The following is an 18,900-nucleotide window of genomic DNA, read 5'->3' as shown; positions in this document are numbered from 1 at the left end:
TCAGTATAAGTATTTCTGACAGCACTTTTACATTTCTCATTACAATAGATATCAGGCAATACACACTGCAAATGTCCAATATAAGTGTATTAACTAATACAGCCCTCTGCCCCTAGCTTGTAACCCCAAGAAGTCAACTGAACAAGAAGCTCTGCAACTCTGCTGTTGGTAGAAGGACTAAGCTGCAGACTCAGTGTTTGACATGCCTAGACAGGGTTGACCAAATCTGGCAGGTACCGTTGCTGTCAATGGACAGCAGTACAGTCTCAGTCAGGCTTGAATGTTCCAAAACTGTCCAAAATTGAACCAAGTACAAGAATGTTATCACATGTAGTTCATCTAGATTCCAAAACATTCTGCCTCAATTCATGATTTTCTCAGATGGTTGTCACCGTGGCAAGTGACCTGATTTGCTACCACAATTTATGTTCTTCTGGTCAAAATCCAGCAATTCCTCAAAGGCAGGTGTTTTAACCTTGAACAAATATTAAGGGAATCCTTCTGCTGGAAACAAACAATTAATAACATATGATTAAGTCAAAATGATGAAGAGATGTACTTGGATGTAAAGGACTCCAGGTGTTTAAATAGGATACCAGAACTTTGTGATTCTCTTGTCCAGAGGTGATGCTGTAAAACTCTAAAGGCTTCTTTAGATGCTTAGGAGTTCTGTGAAATTACTGACTTCTCCTTTTTGTTGTTGTTGCATATTCATAGATTCAACAATAGCACATATCATGTAATTTGCAATTGGGAGGTCAGAAACAAATCCTGGAGAAATCTCACTTCTAAATGTAGCACGATATATTTACTAATGGTGCGCTCAGGTTCATGTAAGTCCTTACGCTGATCTTATATTTTTGTTAGCAAAGTCACTGCACCACACTCTTAGGAAAGATGCCTGCTTTATAAAGAGGTTTGATATCTCTGGGAGAAGATGAGATTATATATACCTTAGAGAAATGTTTCCAGGATCGTGTGTGCACAAAAAAAGCCAAAAATGAGATAAAGAGTATGGTATCAAAATTGCAGCACCAACCTGTGAATATCAACACATAGCCAAACTCTCTTAGCACAGAAAACTGAACCCTAGTTTTTGTGTTTCCTGTGCTAGCTCGCATCCTTTCCCGATACCCCCAAAATATACATTGTGTATATCATACCGGATCCGCAGTTGATTTTGTGGTTGCTGATACAAACAATTCAATAGCAGTACACCACAAACCCAATACTACCAGCATAGAAAACTCTGTGCACCTCTAATTCATAAGAATGCCCGGAAGTTTTTCTTGGGAACAAAACATTATGCACAAGTTTCTGCTACTGCAGTACTTCACTTTCCCGTTTTCAACAGCATGCCTGCCTGCAGAGTGTATGTGCTTGTTATTCTATTCTCTCAAGTACTTGAAGTTTTAGCTCCCTATAGAGTGTTTAGAAGCTCTCCAATCCATTCCCAGTCACTGATGACTTGTTTGTCTTGATTTTTGGTCTGTGTGTGAGGCTATGGTACAATAAAGTAGGAGGACATGCAACACAAAAAAATTCATCCTCTGACAGTCTACCTTTAATTTTTCAGACCAATACAAGAAATAAGGAATTACTCCAGTCCTCTAATACACCATGTCCTCCTAACTCACCACTTCAATAATATTGAGAAAGCTGCACCGATTTTTTTTAAAACAAAGTTAAGGAGAGTGGACTGGAAGAGGTATTCTCTAATTGGCTAAACTTGCGTAGGAAATGGCAGCAAAAACCTGTAAAGAGACAGTGCTGAGTTTTGTTCTTCGTCAGACTCATCAATTTAAATGGGACTTCACAGGAACTGTACCATAGATAGTGTTTAATATCAGTTAATGACATTTACTCATTGTTCACAACCCTCTTCCTGTTAGTAGTTTTTCTTGTCTCAATGTTATTGAGCTTGCTTCACTCACATGGTGTCAGCAAACACTGCTTTAAATATTAATATCTTAGAAATTAGTTTGGCAGATCTCCTCTTAGACCCTTTATGACATTTCCCCTTTCATCTTGAAATCCTTCTATTATTTACACAATAAGAGGCCATAAATGCCATAACACTCTTAGCATTTTGATGACAAAAAAAACCCCAAACTCATCTTTTTGGTCCCATAAAGCTTACAAAATAATTAAACCAAAATCCATTAAGCAGGTTTCTGGTGTTGTCCCAAGGCTTACATTTTACTATCACATACTTTGACTCATTCTCAGCTGTGGAGCATGGAGATTCTCCAAGTGATGGCAACAGTATCTTGAGGAAAAGTGATTTCTACCAAACTCCATCAGACTGCTTTTTTGCTATGGTCAAAGAAAAGCAGATCATTAGAGAAGAATTAGTCTAACTAGGAGACAGATAGAGAAACTTGAAAGATAAAGCAACTAGTTGCCTGTTACAGATAGGGTGCAGCACAGAAATGATTTGTAAAATGGAGGAAAAAACACATAAGGAGGAAAACCCCTGAAAAACTTGATGCATGGAAAGCGTCACACTATTGAATCTACCAGGGAACACAGAAAGGCTTTGGCTAAATGGACAGATTTTAGCCAAAGCTAAGCCTGCCTAGTTGTGACACAGCTCATAGTGCAATTTCATTTGGCTCAAGCCGAATCCAAACAGCTAGTCCATTGAATCAGCAAGAAACCTGTTTCGTGACTTGTTTCTCACACTTAATTTCTTTCCTAGCAACTTTTCTTTTGCATGTGGACCCATGGAAATACGCACTATGGGCATCACATCTGTCCATATATAGCTTGTTTTTGAAATAGTTTACGTTCAATCTGAACTGTTATAAACTACAGAGGATGTTAAATTCCTGGCACCTGGAGAAAGGAGTTAACGAAGAAGGACAGAGAAGATACAGCACAGGTAGTAGTGTTAGACCATAATGTCATCACACAGAACTGGGAGATATATAATTTATGTAATTTATGACTAAAAAAAAAAATGTTTTCATATAGTAAAAAAAAAATAAATCAGGATAATTCCTCTTGGTCTTCCATAATGCTGTGGTGTCAGGTTGTACAAATGTTCTGCACTGAGCCTGGCCTCAGTCAGCCACTATTATCCCCATAAACAGACATGAAATTGGGAGACACAAAGTATGAGAGGGTTGGCCAGTGGGCAAAAAGGAAGTCTGTGAAAGAATTAGGACTACAGCCCAGATTTCTCGTCTTTTGCCATCCTATTTTAAGGAACTCAAGCACGGACAGATTTGCCTCCTTTTAGGAAATACATATCCAGATTTTAGTGTTTTGGAAAGGTATTCACTGCATGTAGTAGATTCATTGTGTGTTCTGTGTAGTTGAAGAGAGGAGACTCCTTCTTCTCAACCTTATTAAATGCAAAGCACACAGTAATTAATACAACCTCCACATTAAGTATGAGTCATGCACCAGGGAAACTGTAGAAACCTGGTTTCATGTTTTGTCTCCTTAAGTCAAATGATTAACAAAGATGTGAGGCAAAGGAGGCAGAAAGTAGGCTTTTCTAAGTCAGAAGATGTGGACAGCAGTTCTGCAGAAGGAACAAAAAGCCTCTGGCAAGCTGAAACCCAGTGCAAAGTCTGAGAGTCTCCATAAAGCAGCAGCAAGTTGCTGTGATGCTTCATCACTGAAAGTCTATAAAAATATTAGCAAATATTCTAGTGGGAAGTGTTTAATTAGACAGTGCTAAAGCACATTGTATTTTCTGCCACCAAAAGAGGGGAACGTGAGGTGATTCACACAGGTCAATGAGTTGTACCAACTAAGTGCAAATTGTGAGAGTTAGAATAGAAACTAAAAAAATATATAAATGGGTTAAATCCTTTCTGAGAAGTTGGAAAGGCAATTTATCTGCTCCTGTCTCTCCTTTTGTGCTCAGCTTGGGTACCAGTCAGAATATTTTGACGCTTGCCCATCTTTACTTGCAAGCCATGCAAGCTGAATTCAGATCTAACAGTAAAGAAAAAAAACTTCCCAGAATATATATTGTGTTTATTTAGGCCAGACCAGCTTGGACGAAAGTGCATAATCAACCAAAGCCTAAAAGGAAGCTGGCAAACTGTCAGTGCCTCAGCACATCCTAGCTGTGCTTCCTCCATGAGAAAGACAACAGTGAGGGGACGAGAAATTCTTGATGTTTATAACATAGCATTGGTTTATATAATAACAAGAAGAGATAAGGTGATACACAGACCTTAATTAATGACTACACACCAAAGTTGTCATTTTGATGACTTGTTTGGGCAGGAGTGGTAGTGGCTAGGTGATAGATTGTTCTCCCTTTATCCTGCCACAATGACATCTGCTTTATTCACAGATCAGCCACCAGTTGCTACAACAACGCCAGTGTGCTTTAGAAAATGTTGTTGAGCTGCTGAAAGAATCTTAGCTACCCACTAGCAAAATGTTAACTATGCAAAACCAAATAGCGTTTGGTTTTGTTGTAGGAAAGAAGTCAATGCTCCGCAATAAGTAAGAATGTCAAAAAGAATCTACATTCAAAAAGTAAAGAAGCGGTTTAACCCATGATATCACCATGATTCAGAAATCCCTCTGGAATTCATTAGTGCGACATTAGGCCTGAAGAATAGAGAAAATAAATAACAAGTTTTAAAAAGAAAAAACAAATACACTTTCCTCTGAGCAGCTTGTTGTCTGCAGCATTTTAACATGTCCGTTGCCCCTTCACTTTTCCTGTTCATTGTCTTAGATTTTTACACAGTAATCCTTTGCTAATAGGATTTTATTTATATTCCTTTCTTTCTTTTCTTCCTACTTAGCACTTTGAGGAGACATTAGGTGCTGTTAAACCATGCTAGGAAACTGATTTGGCTGCCACTAAAGTCCCTTGCTCCCACTTCAGCAGAAGGTGAGGGAACCTCACACTCTGACATACTCCTTAGAAAGCCAAATATAGGAAAGCTCTTGCAGGCATTTGTAGGAGGAACAGCTTTGTCCTCCAGCCAAAGAACACAGAATCGTGTCTGGGAGCCAAACAGGGCTTGCCATGCCTGAGAGAACAAGAGCAACGCTGGGAGCAGGTGAGCGTCCCCCTGAGAATTTAACTGTGGATGGCATAGTGAAGACATATGGTCAAAAGCACTGAAATCTCCAGCTGCTAAAGTAGCTGCTTTGTGGAAGAGGCATCCAAGCTGCAATGTTTAGAGTGAAATTCCTCCAAGTTCTAGGAAAGCGCTGTTTGTCGTCTCCCAAGTGATTCATGTTGGGCTGGCTGCCACTGACAGTGGTGTTAATATATGTCGGACAGCATGTAACACAGAGAGAGGTTTCCCCGCTCCTGATCCCTGCTTTCATTTGAAATAGAATGGGCCTATCTGTCTTGGTCATAATTTTTCGTCCACGTCAAAGTTAAGTGAATATAATTCTTAATTTGTTTTCCAAATGACTCAAGCAATTTTCTTCCCTTTGTCTCCCCAGCAAGATCAGATCGATTTTACAATGTGTTGTAATTCGAATTTAACTTTATTAAATGTTTATAACATTAAGACTAATGACATAAGCCCTATCTGTGGTATTTACAGGCTTTATGAAGAGTCTGAAGACCTGAAAGGACTGAAGTTCGGGTTAGTACTTTGAGAACTAGTTTCAACACCTATTCTTGTTTGTGAAACACAAAGTACTACTACTATTTCAGGGCTATCACATTAATTCAATTGCAAGTTTATCAACCACATTTACCGTTGAAGTTCAAAATCTAAAACCAGCCTACAATGGATCATAGGTCTATTGTTTTTCTGTCACAGTAAGTATGTCCCAAATGTTAATCTAATGATCTAGTTACATAACCAAGCTCAAGAAATTTTAAGCTACTGATTACTGGAAGAATACACGTGAAAAAATGCCAGTAGCCATTTTTGCTACGTTCTAAACACTTGTTATAGTCCTCTCCCTGAAGTGGCTCACTGGGTTGTATGTGCCCCCAGTTTGGTTATTTTTAATAGGCATTTTCATGTTATGATTGCAAAACCATATTTTCAAATGAGGAATGAAGAATATTTTGCTGCTTACCACTATCTTGTCCAACTACCATATTTCTGTTTTTCCTCCTTGCTCCTGAGCTTTCTGCTTCTTCCAAAGATACTTTCTAGAGCTGCTGATCTTCAGTCTGTGGGAATTACAGGGAGCTCATGAATACCAGCACTAAGTTGAATTACATTCCAATGCAATATTAATTTTCAAGGGAGTACAACTGAGTAGTGGTTTGGGGTTTTTTTTGATTGGGTTTTTGCAGCTTTTTTTTTCATGTGTGTGTGTGTGTGTTTTAGTTCATAGTGTAATCAGAGCTTCAGAAATGCCAGGAGAAAACTGTGTTCAGAAACTGATGGCTGCAGGAAGCCATACCCAATGTGTACATCTGAGTCCGCTTCTCTGAGCGCTGCCTGTCCCAATCACCCAGGGAAGGCACTTCTGAAGCATGAGAGGATACACACCTCCGGTCTGCTGCTACAAGCACTCAAGCGAGTAAGTGTAAACAGGAAAACACGTAAGTAACAGGTGACTAATGAGCTGCTTGAAGCTTTTTAACATGTTGGATCATACCTTCCCAACCCTACCGAGGAATACCAGCAGACATTCTAGTGTAACTGAGCTGTAGATTAAATTCAGATTTCAGATGGTCACACACATATTTGGAATGAGCATATGGGACTTGGTGCTGGTTTTTTAGAATTAACGCAGTTCAAGACCAAGTTCAGCAGCTCAGCATGCCTACCCAATACGCCAGGGATTCACTTGGGATTTCATCTTTTCAGAGGCTAAAGTTCACTCTCAACTTTAAAGAAAGAGCACAGCACAAAAGGTAATTTTTATAATTTTCTGTGTAGCACAGGTGCAGCAAGTGAAGAGAAAAGCAGTATTTGCCAGCATCGTTGTCATGACTACAAATTGAAATCTCTATCTCCCACGTGTATGGTATGTAATCTGGGAAAAGTCCAAAGAGCATCCTTAATAAGCCACTGACATCTGATTGCAGCCCAGAGCCTGGAGTGAGAAGCGGAGGCGGTTGTGCCGGCTCAGCCCCGGAGTCGATCTGCTCAGCAAAGCAGCGCCAGCAGGTGCCAAGCTCACTCAGCCGCTGCTGGCCCACACCAACAGCCATTCTTTCAGCTGTCCCCCACGTGTATGTGCGGTACTGGCAAAAAGGGTGATTTCTTTTGCAGCTGTCCAGTTAACCAGCACATACCCCTACTGCCCTATGGACTGCCTATTTAAGCTAATTATATACTAGGAACTTTATTTCCTGAAAATGTGCATTGCCTTACCAAGAGGTATGGATAACATCTTCATCTGCCAGAAACAGGATTAGTTTTGACAGAGTTATGTTTACAAACACAAAATTTATTGCTTTTTTTTTTTTTTTTAAATAGCACCTGTGTACACCTGGAACAAGACAGTAGCTAAAGATTTATGTCGGACAGTAACAATGTCTGTTTTTGCTGGAACTATGCCATAACTTAGTGTCTGTTACTCTGCCCTATTGGGTCAAGACAACACATCAGTCAAGTAAATCACTTAAGTAAATTATTGAGAGCTTAAATTGACTTTTTCTACATAATGTGTAATTACTTCCTTGAACCAACATTCCCTTACATCACCGATCTAAAAAGCTTTCTATTTATTTTTTAACTGAATATTGATTGAATTTAAATTACAGCCAGCATGTACTATTTATCTGAAGCTCAGATTCTAGGGAATAAACTTTCCAACAACTTTGTCAGCCTTTGCTTGCAGTTCTTTGCCACCCATGCACCCATGTCACTCAGCACAGTGAGCCGCAGAGCTGCAGATTTACCCATCACGTTCACAACACAAAAAAGAGCCTGATGTGTCTGCTGAAACCTGCAGTGCCAAGACACTTGAAATTAAATTGCTGGGAGGCCTGGAGATGCTGAAGGTGGTGCAGCAGTACAGGGAAAGGTGAAAGACAAGTTTACAACATCAAGTTCTCACCAAGATGTTGTGAAGCGCTGAGGATTTTTGCTGTAGCCAGCAAGACAGTTAAAGCCCAGAACTGAGAATTACAAATGTAAAATCTCCATGGGCACTAAGAGATTTACAGTTCCATGAGGCTGTATCTGCTACTGACTATGCCTGTACTCCTGTAACAAGTCTAAAAGTAAAACTAAATATGCAGGGTTCTCATGTCAGTACAGAAAGACAGCAAGAGAGATTTTGGCAGATCACGTTCCGCTCCTGAGCTCTTGCCTTTGCTTCAAACACAGGATGCATGTACATGGCATTGCAATAGTGTCAGAACTCATCAGCCATCAATCAGAGAAATCTGGCCAAGTCAGCTGCTCTGCACAGAATTTTGATCTGTGATCTATAGTGTGAAGGCAATTCAGTTAATAGGATGTGGGCCTGTATCACTGGAATCATCTCAGGTGTTAGGAAAACAGATCTCTGAGTGCAAATATCTTTCCCGTCAATAGTTGTTGTGTCCTGTCCTCAATCATCCTCCCCAAAATTACCCTTCAGAAACCTGTCAAAAAAAACCCCAAAACCACTCTCCTGCTTTAGGAGGTGATCAAATGGAAACAAATACCAATCATTCTCAAAAGTGTCTGCATGCAAGTTTGATGGAGGGAAGGAGAGGCAGGAAAGAGACTCAGGACTCGAAGAAGGAAGTTTTCAAGTTGGAGGAGTCTCACAATAAAAACTTTCACACAGAGATCATGTACCCTGTGCTTCTTAGGGCGTAAATAAGAAGCCCCTTAAATTAAAGTTTGAAACTGTGGCCAAGTGACTCTGGGCTGCAAAGTACGTCCAGCTTTAAAGAAAGGACAAGGAGGTGGCTGCCGATCCTAGCAATGGCTAGCAGGAGATCAAATTTGTCAATGTGCAACATTTAATATTCTTTAGTCAGAATTGTTTCCGGTTAAAATTGGCAGAAGTGGTGAATATAATTCTCTTAGTATTTTATTAGTGAGATGGGAAGTTAATGGGAAAGGGCAGCTAAAACTACTTCTGCTAAGGCTAGAAAATACATTAAAGTCAGCACTGCCATGGATTATACCCAAGGTCACAGGATTCAGTCACAGGAATTGATTAGTGATATTTACAACTCAACAAATTGCTTTAAGCAAGTGTGACATCATGCCCCACACTATTTACTGGAGGAACTACATACAGTGAGGCTATAAAATAGCTCATCAGTCCGTGAGTAGGTTAGTGTAGCTGGTGTGATCTTCAGCTGGAATGAGTATTATTCTACTCTCCCAATCAAGTAGTCTGTATGAAGCTGCAAGTGTGTGAACCTAGGAAAGCAAGAAGGGTGTTGTTAGTTGAGCTTACACACTCCTGAGCATTCTGCTGACTAACATTTATAGCAATCCCTTTTATTCAAATGCGAGATTAGAGAAAGCTGCTTTCTATTTTATTAATTTAATTGTATTTTAATTAAGAATAATTTCAAAAAGCAAAGTCCTACTTGTATCTGATGCAACAGCATAAAGTGAACCCTCTCAGCACACCAGCAGACAAAACAGCATGCTGTGGCCGAGTCAGCTCATGCCTGTATATTAAGAAGCTCTTGTTAGCAGACAGTTCCAGACACTTGGGCGGAAGCTTTGTTTCTTGGTTTTATGCTGGGTTAGTTGAACATGTCAATGCAGACAGAGAGCAGGGAATCCTAAAGGGGGAGTCATTTCATAGGCTGCCTAAGGTCTGTGAAGACAAGCAGCTGGAGGAGAAAATTCCCTGCCTTCCCTGATGGGGGTATGTAATGGCAGAGTTCCTCCACGCATGCCTCAGAAGAAATCTGGAGACAGGAGTGCTCCCAAACCCTGCAGACAACAAGGGAGATGGAGGTGGCTTTGGCTCAGAGCACCAGCCCGGTCCGGTGGCCGAGGGAACTGCTTGTGTTGTGTTGATGTGTGCTCCATCCCACACTCCTATGCCGCCCCAGTGCGACACAGTTCCTCTGTAGGCCCTGGGCTGTGCCCCCAAGCACCCCACTGAGCTGCCTGCAGGGGAAGACCTTCCTCAAGCCCTGACATTCTTGCTCAGCAGTGCACAGTTTTTTGGTGTAAAGAAGGCAAATCCCCTTTCGTGCACTTGCATTTGCTTCAAGGTGCTTGTGGACTTTGATCAACTGGTTTGTACAGACTTTCTCCTCCCTGTTGGAAGCTGACATTTTCTAATGCATTACATTACACAGTAAATTGAATATGGGTTTGTTTCTTTTTTTTACTAACCTTTATGAATCCTCTTGAGTGATCTGTGGATGGGATCAGCAAACAAATTTTGTTCTAGCTCTCCAAATCCTGACACATGAATTGATTTCAGCAGGACACATTAAGTGAATGATGGATCTCTGCCAAAAGGACATGTAGGATTTTGCAAGGAGGAGAGGAAGAAGAAGGAGACTTTGCTTCCTCCGTTTTTTCTCCTTCTTAGCCAGTCTTGTTAAGAAAGGGCAAAAGCACTTAAATTCATTGTTTCAGAGTAAATTTATTTTCTACCCTCTCAGAAGTCCTTTTTCTTCCGGGCTTATCCCGTTGTTGCCTTCCTCATCCTTAAAGCAAAAAGAGATGAGATGTCTGCTCGCCCCAGAGCTGTGTCCACCCTGTGAGCAGCCGTAGTGCTGCTTCACCGAGATGCACGCTTCACATGGGTTCAGTTTCCCCCTGTCTGCTTTGGCATTGCCATCGCTGCTGTTTGCTTTCTAAGGCTCAGCTGACAGTTTCTCAAGCACATTAAGGCGGGCAACAAGAGCGGAGCTCTTGTAGTAAATGACAGTAAGATCACAAGCTTGAGGGAGCTTGCTCCTCTCTGTTTGCAGCTCTCTTGATGAGTTTTCAGAGGCTGTAGTTATCACCCTGTTCTGTATGCCGAGCCAGAGTTTTGATGCTAATTTGTTGGCACTGCAGACTCGAACTGCTATGGATAGATCCCATGTCCTTCTTCAGTTACAGATAACACAAACTACAGTTATATTTACGTGGCACACTGGTTAACCTCAGTGGCTTGCAATACTTTCCTTTGACTCAATTTCTATCATTAATAAACGGTTACATTATAAAGGCACCTTAGAGTTTCTCGAGGGAAAATATAGCAAACAAGCTCTTTCTTGTGAGCAGTTTTCTGCACTAAGCTTCTGGTTTAGCCAGGCCATGCATTACAAATGCTCTGAAACATCAGCAGCAATGAAGATGTTAACTCTGCATTAGGACAGGTATTCTGGCAAAATGTTTTCAAAATTAGATGTACTCTGTACTAACTATAATTGCTGCTATCATTTTCAAATCCTCTGAAAGAATTTGTGGACAGAATCACCACATAGTATCTGGTGTGGCTCACCACATCCAGAGGGACTATCATATAAATAACAACCACTAACAAGAGAATGGGACTGGGGCCATGAATTTTGTCTTCAAGAACATAAGACACATCTACCTCCCTAAGAAAATCCGTGAAACCCAGCTCCTCTTGTGTTTTTGGGGAGTTGAGTAGTGTTGCATTTTGCAGCCAGAATCCAATTTTCTCACACACATATACACACATTTGAACACTCAGTGCCTCACACCAAGAGGTCTTCGTCACAGCCCTTGAAAACTCGTTGCTATCAGTCATTAGCATGAACACGCTAGCTGCTCCTAGCTGCGTGACTGGAGTATGCAGTAGCTCTCTGCAATAACACCATTAGTAACCCACATCATGGAGCAGTAACCAGTACCACGTGTCAGGAAGCGCATTATGTATGCATTACTTCCTTGTTGGTTCAAGAGGAGAATGAATGCCTAGTGGTGACAAAGCCTCCCTAAGACCCATCACAAGGTCGTGGCAGTCAGCATTTCAGCTCCTGGAGAAAGCTGCAGAGAGTCTAGAAGCAGCAATAGAGCCAACAAGGAGATAAAACTCCTGACCTTTCTGGAAAGACTTGGACAGGGTGCTTTGGTAGCTCTTTCATTCTTAAAGCCAACACACTTCCCCCCATTGAGGAATATAATTTTCTTATTGAATAAAACCTCCTCTTTTTATATTAATGTAAGCAAATAATAAGAAAGTGATGAGGGTGCAGAGGTTGGACTACTAGAAAGAAAGCCATGTCCCATTAGTGTATCTTAACAAGATGCAGAACCAAATATACCACACTTTCTTCTGGATGCTGGACATGTAGATAACCAACTACCAACTACCAACTGTAAAAGCCTAGGACACATCATTCTTCAGTAGTACTCCCAAAAGCCTTTTTCCTATTATCCCAAGCGATCTACAATATGTTGTTTTCACAGGAAAAACAAATCTTCATTTCTTCATCTCCTCTCCTTCCCAACAATAGACTTTTTTTCGCTAATGGAACAAGGCAGCCACCACAGGCGGTATATACTGCTTCTGCTTCAGCCCTAGACATGAAACTGGATGAAAAGGTTAATCCATTTGAGTTCTTGCTGTCACTGACATTTCAGTCAGATTCTTCTATGGATATTTGCTCAAAAAATGTACTCTCAAGAACAAAACTGGTAGAGTCCACAAAGTGTACTTCTGACTAGCGTTTGATACTTGCATGGGCTTTTAGTCGCATTTGAAGGAGGGTTTGTTATGACCAAAAGCAAAAGTCAATATAGAGTTACACTGATTTTTCTACTTCTTAGAAGGACATTCAATACCGGAACAAAATATTCAGTAACTCTTAAATTTTACTTCATATGGCTAAATCATATCTATACCTACTTTTAACCTATAATTATCTAAAAAACTACACAGGATTTTGGCGGACAATGACAGTTTTGTCTTACTACTAGTGGTGGTGTGCAGCTACAGTAAATTTAGCCTTGCATGTTGTACACCCTTTAGCTTGTACATTAAGAAAGGTATCATCTTCGTCACAGAAACCCTATTGCACATCTGAGTTGAATCCGTGGCTCTAGATCTCAGGAAGTTATCATTCTTCTGAGATATAGCGCAGCAGGACATGCAGTGTGTAGTGACAAAGTTTACATCAAATGCATGCACAACTGTCAGGTTACAACAAAGTTTCAGGATACCCTCAATCTGTGTAACCACGTAGTATACTTCCAATCCAAAATATTCAATGATTCTATACAGGCAATGACAGAAGTCCAAAAATGGAAAAGTGTGGAAAATTAGTGTGTTCCAAACTTCAACAATTTTTTTTTTCTAAACAAGGTTACTCTTTTACAGTTCAGTCAACATGGCACATAATTTATAGCTACCTTCATTCTGGTGTCCTTCTACCAAAGGAAAGAAGGTGCAGACAGCTTCTCACTCCTTCTCAAGATAAACAAGTTCTAGATCATTTACCTTGTTTAAAGACACATAGAAGAGTCTTAACAAGCAAAAAAGCTACAGAAAGGAAGACTCTCCCTATGAAAAAAAGAACAAAATGAATGGGTATAAATCCATGAGGGTAGATTTCATTTACAATTGGGATTCTTATCCTTTCCCTTCTATTCTCCGTCCCAGCACTTCTGTCCTTCATCCACCAGTTCCTCTCCTCTTACTCTTATTTCTTTATTCTTACTAGTACCTTCTCCGCATTCACTGCTTGATTACACAGAATCAGGTAAATTCAATCCAATAAGGCCAATCTGCTCCTGGTTTCCAGTATATCACACCTGAGTAAACTATGTGCCAAAATTGTCATAGACCTTCTAAAAGCTGATGTAGCTACATAAACAAAAAGTCATTATCGAATTGGCTACAGATATGCTCATTCGTCTAATTCCTCAATCATTTGTTCAAGACTGTTAATTATTAGAAGCTTGTCATTAACCAGCTTGCTTTTGTTACCAAGATTTGTCTCTGGTTTGCCAGGGACAAGACTGCTGAAATTCTATTCTGTTGTCTGACTTGCATCTTGTTGAAGGTTATGAACAGTATGAAATGATGATTGGGGACTGATCATTTTATATGTTAGCATTTCATGCTTGCTTAAATGAGACAATTAATTAAGATAATTTCTACAACATGTGTAATTGTTCCTTTACATCTCAAGTAAAGAAATACTACCACTTCACTATGTCATAGTAAGTCTGAGCATCCAAATATCTTTTAATCCTTTCAGTGAGATTTATGATCATCCAAATGATATATCTTCTTACTGCTAAAATAAGGCACTAGCATATGATGGAGATGCCAGCACCTGACATAGCTAGAACAACATTTAAACCCACACAGCAGGGCACCTACACTGCAGCGTGTGCATACAAGTGATTTTCCTGGAAAAGATTTTTCTTTTTGTACTTCCTGGAAATATTTATTATCAACTCAATTTAGTTAAGGAAAGCATTCTGCTTTTAAACATGCTAGGTCAGATGATGCTGCCCGTAAGAGCCAGAAGAAGTAAAGTCAGTCTTCAGTCCTATGCTACAGTACTTGGGAAGCACAGAATTGCAGCAGTCTATGAATGCAGGAACCATCCACTGAGGATGTGTTATACAACTCACTTTCCCTTTTCTTCCAGTTGCTAAAGGTGACAAGCAGGACACAGCAATCAGTAAGACAGAGAGGTCTTAAAAACTGACAATAGAAAATCAAGAGGTCTTCCCAAATGCTCAGTGCCAAGTGTCACTCCATTTCTAGACCACAGCAAAGAGAGAAAGGTATATAGATAGATACACATATAGCTGCTGTCTTCCATGAACTGCATATAGTGCAAGACTCATTCAAAGGCACCCCACTCAGTCATGTGGTGTAGGAAATGTCACTAACCTTTCTCTTTTATGCAGCCACAAGCAATACTGCAACTATGGACTGTTCTGAAGTAATCCTTGAGCTGCAGGCCCCTTGCCTTGGCATTCATCATTCTTGGCAGACCCCAACAGCTCCTTCTCCCATGCATATTGCTTCCCTTCTCCACCTTCTTGAATGCCGAAGCACCTTGAATTCTTCCTAGACTAGCTCCATTTCCTTTCCACAGCAGTCTCAATATGAAAGGTACCTTATTGGATTGATGTTAGTAGCATAGTATTGTGAGGTAATTACATTAGATTGATGCCCTCCTTCTTCAGTTATTGCTTTTGCAATTAAAAAGCATTAACTAACAAAGTCAAAGATCAGTAGCTTTACTGAATGTCTGAATATTAACAAGTATATTGTACTTTAATTTATTCCTCAGCTTTCAAGAGTAACTATTATAATGTATATTAATGTATTACATTGAAAACTTCTTCCTATTAGATTCTAATGTAATTCTTCCTTCAAGAATAGTATTCATATCAACACAGGAGAGAAAACACATTTATTCCTTTCTTCTGTGGGTTATCTGGAATAACTCCATAGTCCATTCTTACAATGGGTTATTAAAGCACAGGTAGTTCAACTCAACTAAGTGGACTGAAATCACACACAAGTTTGAACAGCTAAGGAACGCAATCAAGTGACACTCTGCTACATTTAATGATGCAACAATGGAAAAACAAATCCCTGAACCCCAGATCCCTACAAAAAACATGGTGTAAAAAACTACACTGCAATGTAGGACATCAAGGTGTGTATTATTCAGGACAGCTGAACTCACATAGTCAAATGTTGTTACATGATAAATATACTATTTAGGCTTGCATTTTGTGGAGGGCCCATTATTTCCCGATTTAGAGCACACTGTCTCATTCTCTAAGCTACAAAATATTACAAATAGGATTTGCAGGGTCTGTGTTTCAATTTTTGAATGAAAACTTTGCTATAAAGCAAGTAAAATGAATATCTGTACATCTGTGTGGGAAGAGTGGAGACAAGTAAAGCTGATCAAAGACATGATCAGCTGACTCCTGTTACACTACTTATTCAGGTTACAGGATTCTTTAGTAGAAAGACACTCCCTGAAAGCAAGCAAGCAAACAAGCAAACAAACAAACAACCCCCTTCTCAGGGAAACGCACCTCTAATGTAAGACTGCATGAGAAAATTATTAGTATTCTCTACAATGGTTAACGTCATGCCTGATGAGCACTGAAGAACCATGACTACATCAAGACCAAGTGCAGGTCTTTCATTCTGCAAGACCCTTGTGTTCATCTAAACACAGCTTAGTAATTGTGTTAAAAGACTCACACTAGGTCACTTAATTCTCTGTCATACAGATTTACCATAGTCTCATTTTCAAATTAATGAACAGTAATCTGGACTGTGCTCTGGGATGATGCAGACCCATTTCTTTGATACAGTCTCACACTGAAGGCTAAAAACCTTTCATTTAACTCTCCTTCTGTGCTTGTGAGTTTGTGTATAGCAGCCAAAATACTCAAACAACATAAGAAGCTCTTTGAATTTTCCTACCCAATTTTTGCAAACCAAATTGGCACAGATAGTCACGTCACAGTTATCATCTGTCCTGAAACTGAACTTTCCAAGCCATTTCAGCACAAATTCCGAGGCTGTCCTTTGAAACACAGATAAAGTCCTTGACTAATGCTGTTGTGAACTAAAGTAAATTCAGATTTTGTCAGGGTGTTTTGAAATGTAGGATTTGGCTCAGAATAGATTATCTTCCAACATTAAAACATTGCAGTCTTTTCTTTGATTTCATTGTCTTTCATTTGTGTGATTTAATCCAGGAACAGGGAATGATTGGGTGCTTTGGAACTGCCCCTTCCAATGGCTTCTTTGCCACATCACTCCCTATTCACTGTCACTTGTGAAGCCATTAAAAATGTCTTTTGATCTCACTGGCCACATGCAGTTCAATAACAGGGACCTCCTTCTGCTTGTTCCCCATATTGCATCTTACACCTGGACTTAAGCCGGTTTGCAGTTCAGAAGATTCTCAAAGACAGCACGAATGGATATGTTCAAACTTCACAGATCACACTGACAGTTTTGAGTTCCAGCAGAAAGAGAAAATCATTATTTTTTAAAAAAACAGAGTAGTCTTTCTTGAATTTCATGGGTTGTATGTGTTGCTACCTTTTTTTCAAATTCCTTAAATATCTTCAAATTTTCCCCACAGCACAACCTGACTGGTTTCACTGAAGTCTTTAATGATCAATCAGTAACTATCAAATCACAATAGCATCTGAGATATGTCCAAGGTGCTACTTGAGTCTCCATGGAATTACTCTGTTGGTTTGTCACTTCTGTCTTATCACTACCAAATTGAAGTGGGAAGACTAAATGGGTTTGGGTACCCAGACACTCTAATCACATATATATTCAATTTTAGGAATTATACTACTTCCTTTACCCATGCGAGAGGCAATGTGGTTCAGGAAAAGAGTAAAGGCACGTGAGTGCGGTGGTACCAGCAGTCCTGGTGCAGGGTTGTGGGTTACTGGAAGTTCTCCCCATTCTCTTGGTGCTGGAAAGATCACCCCAAATCATGGTGCAAGATGCTGGGGTCCCCTCAATTCTCCCTCCTTTCTGGCTTCCCTCTGAGCATTTGTTCCTGGTGTTTCTGCCCCACAGAGTCTTCCCAAAAAATTCTGTAGTTTCCTACGTAGAGGATTGGGCAGAGAATGCCTCTTTAGTGACAGATCCATTCAGACGACACTGCTGTATTCTAACCTGCTGTTGTTGTCATTGATGTTCATAGTTTTCTTGATCAGAACATTTCTGGATAGGCTTGCACTTTTTCATGATTAATAGCTTGTTTGCATAGTTTGGCTACTTATTTCCTTGAGCGTACAAACACCAACCAAGGTTCATTCATTTGCAACAGGGGGTTGGTCATATTTTGTATACTTCCATTAAAACATTCATGTAAGATGGATACACTTATTTTGTCAGTGGAGAATACATATACATCTCCTCTAAAATGAGTAATGTACAGAGCCTTAGATCTAGGTTATGTTTCATGAAGCCTACAGAAGCATGAATTTGGCACTCAAGGACCAAATGTGATTACTAGAAGAAGGGAAGTGCTCACATCAGGTAAAGAAAAGAAGTCCCACAGAAAATATAGCAATTCTGTCTGCAGAGTCCCACTTGTAAAAATTTCTTTGAAGTTAATTGCAAGTCATGACTGGAGTCAAAATTAATTTGCTGAGCTACTTTTCACATGTATTCACAATCTGTGCACTAGTGATATGAAACCGTTTAGAGCTCTTCATGTGAGCAGCTGTTAACTGACACAGACTTGCAAACACTTTAAAAAATTCTTGCAACTTAAGGAAATCTTATTATGATTGAGGAAAATTCCTATCCTTTCTCCTCATACTAGGCAGCCAGGAAATTAGAATGCTTTAAATTCCTTGAATTTAAAGAAGTTTGAGATGTGCTTTGAAATGAGAAATGTGTTTTCCTGTCTCAATTTCCATTTACTCTGAATGGCTGAAGTTACTCTAAGAGTGTTTTATATTTAGCAGAAAAATTAACAACAAACAGATCAAACACAGAGAATTTCAGAACTCACAGTATGTTTTTTTTCTTCTCTCCCCAGCTGCTTCTATGCCAGTGAAAAGAAAAGAAGTGAGGCCATCATGTTATGAAGAAACTCCAAACCACACCAATCTTGCAGGTGTAGGCGTATTGGAAAGGAGAGAAAGAACATATGAGAGGAAATACAGTTTCCAGTCCTTCTTGGGGTAAACCCAAGAATTTCTCCTTTCCTGTGTGTGGCAGCACACAGCCTTGGTGAACAGAGTCACTCCCCCACAAACCTGGTCCTTCCAGAGCCCCTCTGTTGTCCTGACAGCATGGCTATTTAGAGTTGAATAGACCAGAAAAACCCTTTGGCATTCAGTTTAAATTAGTTTTCCTGAATAGTTTACAAACAAGTGAGATATAACATAGGTACATCCAAGCTACTTAGAGCATCTGGAAAGCCTTGCGCTATGGCACACGTGAACTCGCCCTGGTGAGGCAACATGCTGGAGTGCAGCGTGCTCTCCTCCAGGCATGGCCGTGCCCTCAGTCTGACAGTCGAGCTGTTTGCTGAGGCCAAGATCACAGTCCTTGCATTTTTAAGGGAGGCCATTC

Source organism: Leptosomus discolor, chromosome 9, assembly GCF_034619465.1.
Source record: "Leptosomus discolor isolate bLepDis1 chromosome 9, bLepDis1.hap2, whole genome shotgun sequence".
In the NCBI taxonomy this organism is placed as follows: Eukaryota; Metazoa; Chordata; class Aves; order Leptosomiformes; family Leptosomidae; genus Leptosomus; species Leptosomus discolor.
This window is presented reverse-complemented; position numbering follows the sequence as displayed.